This window comes from Dermacentor albipictus, unplaced genomic scaffold, assembly GCF_038994185.2.
Source record: "Dermacentor albipictus isolate Rhodes 1998 colony unplaced genomic scaffold, USDA_Dalb.pri_finalv2 scaffold_12, whole genome shotgun sequence".
Classification (NCBI taxonomy): domain Eukaryota; kingdom Metazoa; phylum Arthropoda; class Arachnida; order Ixodida; family Ixodidae; genus Dermacentor; species Dermacentor albipictus.
This window is the reverse complement of record NW_027225566.1, coordinates 13,931,830-13,944,242: the sequence shown is the minus strand read 5'-3', so window position 1 is coordinate 13,944,242 and position 12,413 is coordinate 13,931,830.

Here is a 12,413-nt window from a genome sequence, read left to right as displayed (position 1 = left end):
CGCGTGGTGGTAAACTGGTATCAACTACATAGTTCCACTGATCGGATGCTGTGAAGACACAGCTTACGGAAAGGGAACTTCACGCACGCCCCGTCTGCCGCCTGGAAGATAACATGGGTGCCGCTTGGTGGAAGATAGCCTGGCCGTCTCAACTATAAAAAGGACTGCGACTACGTTCCTTCAACACAGCAGCGTGCGACAAGCCCGAACAGCTTGTACCGTATTGCTGATGGAGAATTTATATACTTTGCGGCTGACCAGTGAATTTCCCACGCGTGGTGGTAAGCTGGTATCAACTACATGGTTCCACTGATCCGATGCTGTGAAGACACAGCTTACGGAAAATGATCTTCACGCACGCCCCGTCTGCCGCCTGGAAGATAACATGGGTGCCGCTTGGTGGAAGATAGCCTGGCCGTCTCAACTATATAAAGGACTGCGACTACGTTCCTTCAACACAGCAGCGTGCGACAAGCACGAACAGCTTGTACCGTATTGCTGATGGAGAATTTATATACTTTGCGGCTGACCAGTGAATTTCCCACGCGTGGTGGTAAACTGGTGTCAACTACATGGTTCCACTGATCGGATGCTGTGAAGACACAGCTTACGCAAAGGGAACTTCACGCGCGCCCCGTCTGCCGCCTGGAAGATAACATGGGTGCCGCTTGGTGGAAGATAGCCTGGCCGTCTCAACTATAAAAAGGACTGCGACTACGTTCCTTCAACACAGCAGCGTGCGACAAGCACGAACAGCTTGTACCGTATTGCTGATGGATAATTTATATACTTTGCGGCTGACCAGTGAATTTCCCACGCGTGGTGGTAAACTGGTATCAACTACATGGTTCCACTGATCGGATGCTGTGAAGACACAGCTTACGGAAAGGGAACTTCACGCACGCCCCGTCTGCCGCCTGGAAGATAACATGGGTGCCGCTTGGTGGAAGATAGCCTGGCCGTCTCAACTATAAAAAGGACTGCGACTACGTTCCTTCAACACAGCAGCGTGCGACAAGCCCGAACAGCTTGTACCGTATTGCTGATAGAGAATTTATATACTTTGCGGCTGACCAGTGAATTTCCCACGCGTGGTGGTAAACTGGTATCAACTACATGGTTCCACTGATCCGATGCTGTGAAGACACAGCTTACGGAAAATGATCTTCACGCACGCCCCGTCTGCCGCCTGGAAGATAACATGGGTGCCGCTTGGTGGAAGATAGCCTGGCCGTCTCAACTATAAAAAGGACTGCGACTACGTTCCTTCAACACAGCAGCGTGCGACAAGCACGAACAGCTTGAACCGTATTGCTGATGGAGAATTTATATAATTTGCGGCTTACCAGTGAATTTCCCACGCGTGGTGGTAAACTGGTATCAACTACATGGTTCCACTGATCGGATGCTGTGAAGACACAGCTTACGGAAAGGGAACTTCACGCACGCCCCGTCTGCCGCCTGGAAGATAACATGGGTGCCGCTTGGTGGAAGATAGCCTGGCCGTCTCAACTATGAAAAGGACTGCGACTACGTTCCTTCAACACAGCAGCGTGCGACAAGCACGAACAGCTTGTACCGTATTGCTGATGGAGAATTTATATACTTTGCGGCTGACCAGTGAATTTCCCACGCGTGGTGGTAAACTGGTATCAACTACATGGTTCCACTGATCCGATGCTGTGAAGACACAGCTTAAGGATAGGGATCTTCACGCACGCCCCGTCTGCCGCCTGGAAGATAACATGGGTGCCGCTTGGTGGAAGATAGCCTGGCCGCCTCAACTATAAAAAGGACTGCGACTACGTTCCTTCAACACAGCAGCGTGCGACAAGCACGAACAGCTTGTACCGTATTGCTGATGGAGAATTTATATACTTTGCGGCTGACCAGTGAATTTTCCACGCGTGGTGGTAAACTGGTATCAACTACATGGTTCCACTGATCGGATGCTGTGAAGACACAGCTTACGGAAAGGGATCTTCACGCACGCGTCGTCTGCCACCTGGAAGATAACATCGGTGCCGCTTGGTGGAAGATAGCCTGGCCGTCTCAACTATAAAAAGGACTGCGACTACGTTCCTTCAACACAGCAGCGTGCGACAAGCACGAACAGCTTGTACCGTATTGCTGATGGATAATTTATATACTTTGCGGCTGACCAGTGAATTTCCCACGCGTGGTGGTAAACTGGTATCAACTACATGGTTCCACTGATCCGATGCTGTGAAGACACAGCTTACGGAAAATGATCTTCACGCACGCCCCGTCTGCCGCCTGGAAGATAACATGGGTGCCGCTTGGTGGAAGATAGCCTGGCCGTCTCAACTATAAAAAGGACTGCGACTACGTTCCTTCAACACAGCAGCGTGCGACAAGCACGAACAGCTTGTACCGTATTGCTGATGGAGAATTTATATACTTTGCGGCTGACCAGTGAATTTCCCACACGTGGTGGTAAACTGGTATCAACTACATGGTTCCACTGATCCGATGCTGTGAAGACACAGCTTACGGAACATGATCTTCACGCACGCCCCGTCTGCCCCCTGGAAGATAACATGGGTGCCGCTTGGTGGAAGATAGCCTGGCCGTCTCAACTATAAAAAGGACTGCGAGTACGTTCCTTCAACACAGCAGCGTGCGACAAGCCCGAACAGCTTGTACCGTATTGCTGATGGATAATTTATATACTTTGCGGCTGACCAGTGAATTTCCCACGCGTGGTGGTAAACTGGTATCAACTACATAGTTCCACTGATCGGATGCTGTGAAGACACAGCTTACGGAAAGGGAACTTCACGCACGCCCCGTCTGCCACCTGGAAGATAACATGGGTGCCGCTTGGTGGAAGATAGCCTGGCCGTCTCAACTATAAAAAGGACTGCGAGTACGTTCCTTCAACACAGCAGCGTGCGACAAGCACGAACAGCTTGTACCGTATTGCTGATGGAGAATTTATATACTTTGCGGCTGACCAGTGAATTTCCCACGCGTGGTGGTAAACTGGTATCAACTACATGGTTCCACTGATCCGATGCTGTGAAGACACAGCTTACGGAACATGATCTTCACGCACGCCCCGTCTGCCCCCTGGAAGATAACATGGGTGCCGCTTGGTGGAAGATAGCCTGGCCGTCTCAACTATAAAAAGGACTGCGAGTACGTTCCTTCAACACAGCAGCGTGCGACAAGCACGAACAGCTTGTACCGTATTGCTGATGGAGAATTTATATACTTTGCGGCTGACCAGTGAATTTCCCATGCGCGGTGGTAAACTGGTATCAACTACATGGTTCCACTGATCCGATGCTGTGAAGACACAGCTTACGGAAAGGGATCTTCACGCACGCCCCGTCTGCCGCCTGGAAGATAACATGGGTGAGGCTTGGTGGAAGATAGCCTGGCTGTCTTAACTATAAAAAGGACTACGACTACGTTACTTCAACACAGCAGCGTGCGACAAGCCCGAACAGCTTGTACCGTATTGCTGATGGATAATTTATATACTTTGCGGCTGACCAGTGAATTTCCCACGCGTGGTGGTAAACTGGTATCAACTACATAGTTCCACTGATCGGATGCTGTGAAGACACAGCTTACGGAAAGGGAACTTCACGCACGCCCCGTCTGCCGCCTGGAAGATAACATGGGTGCCGCTTGGTGGAAGATAGCCTGGCCGTCTCAACTATAAAAAGGACTGCGACTACGTTCCTTCAACACAGCAGCGTGCGACAAGCCCGAACAGCTTGTACCGTATTGCTGATGGAGAATTTATATACTTTGCGGCTGACCAGTGAATTTCCCACGCGTGGTGGTAAGCTGGTATCAACTACATGGTTCCACTGATCCGATGCTGTGAAGACACAGCTTACGGAAAATGATCTTCACGCACGCCCCGTCTGCCGCCTGGAAGATAACATGGGTGCCGCTTGGTGGAAGATAGCCTGGCCGTCTCAACTATATAAAGGACTGCGACTACGTTCCTTCAACACAGCAGCGTGCGACAAGCACGAACAGCTTGTACCGTATTGCTGATGGAGAATTTATATACTTTGCGGCTGACCAGTGAATTTCCCACGCGTGGTGGTAAACTGGTGTCAACTACATGGTTCCACTGATCGGATGCTGTGAAGACACAGCTTACGCAAAGGGAACTTCACGCGCGCCCCGTCTGCCGCCTGGAAGATAACATGGGTGCCGCTTGGTGGAAGATAGCCTGGCCGTCTCAACTATAAAAAGGACTGCGACTACGTTCCTTCAACACAGCAGCGTGCGACAAGCACGAACAGCTTGTACCGTATTGCGGATGGATAATTTATATACTTTGCGGCTGACCAGTGAATTTCCCACGCGTGGTGGTAAACTGGTATCAACTACATGGTTCCACTGATCGGATGCTGTGAAGACACAGCTTACGGAAAGGGAACTTCACGCACGCCCCGTCTGCCGCCTTGAAGATAACATGGGTGCCGCTTGGTGGAAGATAGCCTGGCCGTCTCAACTATAAAAAGGACTGCGACTACGTTCCTTCAACACAGCAGCGTGCGACAAGCCCGAACAGCTTGTACCGTATTGCTGATAGAGAATTTATATACTTTGCGGCTGACCAGTGAATTTCCCACGCGTGGTGGTAAACTGGTATCAACTACATGGTTCCACTGATCCGATGCTGTGAAGACACAGCTTACGGAAAATGATCTTCACGCACGCCCCGTCTGCCGCCTGGAAGATAACATGGGTGCCGCTTGGTGGAAGATAGCCTGGCCGTCTCAACTATAAAAAGGACTGCGACTACGTTCCTTCAACACAGCAGCGTGCGACAAGCACGAACAGCTTGTACCGTATTGCTGATGGAGAATTTATATAATTTGCGGCTTACCAGTGAATTTCCCACGCGTGGTGGTAAACTGGTATCAACTACATGGTTCCACTGATCGGATGCTGTGAAGACACAGCTTACGGAAAGGGAACTTCACGCACGCCCCGTCTGCCGCCTGGAAGATAACATGGGTGCCGCTTGGTGGAAGATAGCCTGGCCGTCTCAACTATGAAAAGGACTGCGACTACGTTCCTTCAACACAGCAGCGTGCGACAAGCACGAACAGCTTGTACCGTATTGCTGATGGAGAATTTATATACTTTGCGGCTGACCAGTGAATTTCCCACGCGTGGTGGTAAACTGGTATCAACTACATGGTTCCACTGATCGGATGCTGTGAAGACACAGCTTACGGAAAGGGATCTTCGCGCACGCGCCATCTGCCACCTGGAAGATAACATGGGCGCGGCCTGGTGGAAGATAGCCTGGCCGTCTCAACTATAAAAAGGACTGCGACTACGTTCCTTCAACACATCAACGTGCGACAGGCACAGACAGCTTGTACCGTATTGCTGATGAATAATTTATATACTTTCAGGTGTGTTAAAGCTCATTTACACTCACCTAAGTGATCTCAGTCGCGCGCTGCTTTTCGAGTTTTTAACATGGTGGCAAACAGCCCTCAACTAACAAAAAACTTGTCAAGATATTGCAGGATTTATTGGCAAAGATGGAAAGGAAGGTAGCAAATCTGAAAGAAGAGAAAGATTCTGTGCAATTTGTTGGCAACCATTCCGGTGGTGTTCGAGAGAGTCTTGCAAGCATTTGCACAGATTTGCGAAAGCTGCTAACGAAACGTGAGAAGCTAAAACAAGTAAATGTGCAGGTAAAGAAGGAACATAGAGCAATTAAGGCCGATGTAATCAAACTTAAATAATGTAGCAGACAAAACCACATTGAAATCAAAGGATTGGCATTCGTAACAAGTGAAAACCTTGACAAAACAGTGAGAACGCTAGAAACGAGACTTGGTGTTCAGTTGGATGATTCTGCCATTGATCTTGTGTATATAGTGCTATCCAAAGATAAATGTAAACCAAACATGATAGTACGATTCGGATCGGCTCCTCACAGCATCTTCCAGGCAGCAAAAAAGAAAAGTTTGACAACTGCCGACGTCGGCTTTGAAGACAGCAGTGCTGTCTGCGTTAGTGAGCACCTTTGTGCTAAAATAAAGTGCTACTAGGCAAGAAAATTCAAAAGAAAAAAGAAAAGAAATGAACGTACAGTTGGGTGTCGCAAGGCAAGATACTAGTACGGAAGGCTGACAACTCCCGTCATAGCCAGATAATGAAAGAAGAGGATATAACACAGATAATTTACTAGAGAGCTAATTGAAATGCCTATTGACGTGCTCAAACATGGACATGAACACAGCTAAGCAAATTAACAACTCTTATGAATGTGATAAATTTTCCCTCTTGCATTACAACATTCGTAGCACTAGCAAAAATATTAAGAACCTGCCGTTATTTCCACCTGAAAACAAATTTCAATATGACGTCATTGCTCTGACAGAAACTTGGCTTAAACCTGACGAATATGCACACCTTCCGGTTTACAACGTAATCACCAATTCACGACACAGCAAAACAAGGGCAGGAGGGCTTGTACTGTTTATCAAAGCCAACCATGTGTTTAAAGTCCCTTCTAATCTGACTACACAGACATCACTGGAATATGAGGTGTTATTTATAGAACATTCTTTCGGAACCACAATCAAAGTGGTTTATCGGTCACCGCATTCTAACGTCCCTTGTTTCCTTCAGGCATTCAAAAATATGTTGGACGGCATATGCAACAAAATATAAGGAGACAATTGTATGCGGTGACTAGCTTATACGTACTCGATAACAATAATAGTTGAGATAGGATGCGATATGAATCGTACGTGTTTGTGAATATCATCACAACCTCTACACGTGTAACAAACACTTCTCAATCGTTTACTGATCAGATTCTGTGCAATCTTATGTCTATAGGCATTACCCCCGGCATAGTAGATACGGATTCATCGGATCATTTTCCAGTGTTTTTACTTGAGACAACAAAGCTTCAACAGCCTAAACCATGTCGTGAAACAGCTACACGTGTGGACCAAATTTTGCTTCGGGAAAAATTATCTGCAATACTCGAACACGTCAGGCTAGGCGTAGATGGAAACAAAATGTATGAATAATTGAATAATGAGATATCACGATGCCGAATGCGGAATCAAGACCCTATAAATAAGTACTACGAACAGCCAATAAACCACTGGATGACGCGAGGTGCCTTAGAGCTAGCCCGTTTTAAGGATAATTTGTATAGAAAGCAAAAAGAAAGAAAAGAAAACGTTTACTACAGAACTGCACACAAGAACTTCAAACTTACGACATTGCACGTAGAATTATTACAATCGTGCTATCATAGCAAATCAAACGGGCCGTAGAAAACTGGGGGAAATAATTAATTCGGTCATTAAAGGCACCACTCAGCAATCCAGGCTTCCTGACAATAATCAACACGGTGGCTCAACAAACACGAATGAGCAAATGAATTTATTGATTTTTTCACGAACATTGGTCATAACCTATAATTGATCTATACCCAATCCCGCAGCTGCCCCCTGGCTTCTAGTACAGCAAACTCGTTCACATTTTTTTTATATTGCTGCTGTACAGGTAATGTCTAGAATTATTTCATGCCCACCTGCAAACCCTCAGGATGTGAGAGTATATCCTTAAGCATTGTAAAATATAATTTAGATTTATTGTGTCGTACCTTGCTCAAATTTTCAAGTGTGCTTTTTACACTGAAACGTATGCCAATATACTGAAGAGACCTAGAGTCTCTCCCATATTTAAGAGCGGGGATCACAACCTCTTCGAAAACTATCGTCCCATTTCAATACTCTCTACCATTAACACAGTGTTCGAGAAGCTTGTAGTCAAGCGAATAACTAACGTCTTCACGAAATAAAATATACTAACGCCACATCAACCCGGATTTCGCCCAAACAAGTAGACCAGCAACGTCGTTACCTATGTTACAAACTATATTAACAATGGTCGTAATAACAATGGAGTACTCATTGTCATATTCCTAGAAATTAAAAAGGCGTTCAACACCGTCCATCATCATCATCATTATCATCATCATCATCAGCAGCAGCAGCAGCAGCAGCAGCACCAGCAGCAGCAGCCTGGTTACGCCCACTGCAGGACTAAGGCTTCTCCCATACTTCTCCAACAACCCCGGTCATGTACTAATTGTGGCCATGCCGTTCCTGCAAACTTCCTAATCTCATCCGCCCGCCTAACTTTCTGCCGCCCCCTGCTACGCTTCCCTTCTCTTGGAATCCAGTCCGTAACCCTTAATGACCATCGGTTATCTTCCCTCCTCATTACATGTCCTGCCCATGCCCATATCTTTTTCTTGATTTCAACTAAGATGTCATTCACTCGTGTTTGATCCCTCACCCAGTCTGCTCTTTTCTTATCCCTTAACGTTATACCCATCATTCGTCTTTCCATAGCTCGTTGCGTCGTCCTCAATTTAAATAGAAGCCTTTTCGCAAGCCTCCAGGTTTCTGCCCCGTACGTGAGTACTGGTTAGACACAGCTATTATACACTTTTCTCTTGAGGGATAATGGCAACCCGCTGTTCATGATCTGAGAATGCCTGCCAAACGCACTCCAGCCCATTCTTATTCTTCCGATGTTTTCCGTCTCATGATCCGGATCCGCCGTCACTACCTGCCTAAAGTAGATGTATTCCCTTACCACTTCCAGTGCCTCGCTACCTATTGTAAATTGCTGTTCTCTTCCGAGACTGTTAAACATTACTTCAGTTTTCTGCAGAATAATTTTTAGACCCACTCTTCTGCTTTGCCTATCCAGGTCAGTGAGTATGCATTGCAATTGGTCCCCTGAGTTACTAAGCAAGGCAATATCATCAGCGAATCGCAAGTTCCTAAGGTATTCTCCATTAACTTTTTCCCCAATTTTTCCCAATCTAGGTCTCTGAATACCTCCTGTAAACACGCTGTGAATAGCATTGCAGAGACCGTATCTCCCTGCCTGACGCCTTTCTTTATTGGGATTTTGTTGCTTTCTTTATGGAGGACTACGGTGGCTGTGGAGCCGCTATAGATATCTCTCAGTATTTTTACATACGGCTCGTCTACACCCTGATTCCGCAATGCCTCTATGACTGCTGAGGTTTCGACAGAATAAAACGCTTTCTCGTAATCAATGAACGCTATATATAAGGGTTGGTTATATTCCGCACATTTCTATATCACCTGATTCGTAGCGTGAATATGGTCTATTGTTGAGTAGCCTTTACGGAATCCTGCCTGGTCCTTTGGTTGACAGAAGTCTAAGGTGTTCCTGATTCAATTTGCGATTACCTTAGTAAATACCTTGTAGGCAACTGACAGTAAGTTGATCGGTCTATAATTTTTCAAGTGTTTGGCGTCCCCTTTCTTATGGATTAGGATTACGTTAGCGTTCTTCCAAGATTCCGGTAGGCTTGAGGTCATGAGGCATTGCGTATAGAGGTGTCCAGTTTCTCTAGCACAATCTGCGCACCATGCTTGAACAAATCTGCTGTTATCTGATCCTCCCCAGCTGCCTTCCCCCTTTGCATAGCTTCCAAGGCTTTCTTTACTTCTTCCGGCGTTACCTGTGGGATTTCGAATTCCTCTAGGCTATTCTCTCTTCCATTATCGTCGTGGGTGCCACTGGTTCTTTATAAATCTCTATAGAACTCCTCAGCCACTTCAACTATCTCATCCATATTAGTAATGATATTGCCGGCTTAGTCTCTTAACACATACATCTGATTCTTCCCAATTTCTAGTTTCTTCTTCACTGCTTTTAGGCTTCCTCCGTTCCTGAAAGCATGTTCAAATCTATCCATATTATACTTCCTTATGTCAGCTGTCTTACGCTTGTTGATTAACTTCGCAAGTTCTGCCAGTTCTATTCTAGCTGTAGGTTTAGAGGCTTTCATACATTGACGTTTCTTGATCAGATCTGTCGTCTCCTGCGATAGCTTACTGGTATCCTGTCTAACGGAGTTACCACCAACTTCTATTGCACACTCCTTAATGGTGCCGACAAGAATGTCGTTCATTGCTTCAACACTAAGGTGCTCTTCCTGAGTTAAAGCCGAATACCTGTTCTGTAGCTTGATCTGGAATTCCTCTATTTTCCCTCTTACCGCTAACTGATTGATCGGCTTCTTATGTACCAGTTTCTTCCGTTCCCTCCTCAGGTCTAGGCTAATTCGAGTTCTTACCATCCTATGGTCTCTGCAGCGCACCTTGCTGAGCATGGCCACATCTTGAATGATGCCAGGGTTAGCGCAGAGTATGAAGTCTATTTCATTTCTACTCTCGCCGTTCGGGCACCTCCATGTCCACTTTCGGCTATCCCACTTGCGGAAGAAGGTATTCACTATCAGCACATTATTCCGTTCCACAAACTGTACTAATAACTCTCCGCTGCTATTCCTAGCGCCTATGCCATATTCCTCCACTGCCTTGTCTCCAGGCTACTTCTTGCCTACCTTGGCATTGAAGTTGCCAATCAGTATAGTCTACTTTGTTTTCACTCTACCCATCGCCGATTCCACGTCTTCATAGAAGCTTTCGACTTCCTTTCATCATGACTGGATGTAGGGGCGTAGACCTGTACAACCTTCATTTTGTACATCTTATTAAGTTTCACAACAAGACCTCCCCCCCCCCTCGTTAATGCTACAGAATTCCCTTATTTTACCAGCTATATTCTTATTAATCAGGAATCCGACTCCTAGTTCTGGTTGCTCCGCTAAGCTTTGGTAGCACAAGACGTGCCCGTTTGTTTGCACTGTATATGCTTCTTTTGGCCTCTTAACTTCACTGAGCCCTATTAAATCCCATTTACTGCCCTCTATTTCCTCAAATAGCACTGCTAAAGTGTTATTTGAGTCTAGCAATGCTAAAGTGTTAATTAGCACTGTTAGACTCGCCTCACTAGATAACATTCTAGCGTTAAACGTTGCCAGGTTCATATTCCAATGGCGGCCTGTCCGGAGCCAGGGATTCTTAGCACCCTTTGCTGCGTCGGTGGTCTGACCACCGCCGTGGTCAGTTGACTTGCAGCTGCTAGGGACTGAGGGCAGGGGTTTGACTGTTGTGTTCATATAGGAGGTTGTGGCCAAGTACTGCAACACGGTGGCCAATCCTGTTAAAAAAAAAAAACTTCAATGTTATGGATTTGAAGGAGAAACTATATTTCGTTCACAATTACGTAGAAGAAACCAGAGCTTACACTTTGACAGTGTCTCGTCTGACTTCCTGCCCATGACACACGGCGTTCCGCAGGGGTCCAATTTTGGGTCCGATACTATTCTCCTTTTGCATAAACGATCTACCCCAATGGCACGATAAGGTTGAGGTAATAATGTGCTCTGATGATACCATAGTTTTAATCTGAGGAAAGGACGCCAATCATTTAGAAAACACTTTTAATAGAGAACTAGAAAAACAAAATAACTGGTTTTTGGACAACAAATTAACACTAGATACATTTTAAACAAAGTACATTATATTTTCGTCCAATAGAGTTAAAATACCACCAATAACATTGAAGATTGTGATGACAACAATTACAGAAGCCCAAGAATATAAATATCTAGGCATGACGTTAGATTCATCGCTTCAACATATGGGCACACATAGCAAATACTTACAGCTGGCTCAGTCAGGCAAGCCTTAATATATATCAGGCGCGTGAGCTTTTTCGCGCGTCTACACCACGAATGATTTACTTTAGTATTTTTCATAGCCATTTAACATTTTGCATGACGACATGAGGACATACGTATTCATCTTACCTAGATACAATATTCAAACTGCAGAAAAGAGCGCTCCAATTCTGTCCTCAGGGAATACGGAACACACAGGACCGCTGTTTTGAAGTGCCTGAACATGACATTCGTCATGTTCAGGCACTTCAAAAGAGCGTGCTTAGTTGATGCCTTACTTTCGGACAATAACCCCCTTCCAAGTACCATTTTAATCCCAGCACATGAGGACGCAATCGAACAGAAATTTTAACGTTAGCAGTTAGCAAGTTAGTTTAACCAGTTTGCAACTTGTACGGCAGGCGCCGGTTAGCCTACATTGAAACGAAGGTACGGAATATTCTTCCGAAGGGGATAAAAGAGAGAAGATTTTAGTATGCTCTTAAGCAATTTATAATTCATGCTCAATATGTTTCTGTATTGTAATAGTAACAGATTTCGCTATTGTTCCTTTTTCTCTTTGGTATAACAAATTTATTAATATCACGTTAACAACAATATTAGCGGAATCTGTACTTGCAAATCACATTGCCTGTTGACCTGAGTTGCAATGGTGTTTTGTATTCATTTGCATAGGCTCAGAACTAGCAGTATTGCTAAGGGCCCGGGTGATTTACAGCAACGTTTGGAATCACAAATAGAAATAAACTGAACTCAACTGAATATCTGCCGTATATCTCCCGTTTCCCGGCCC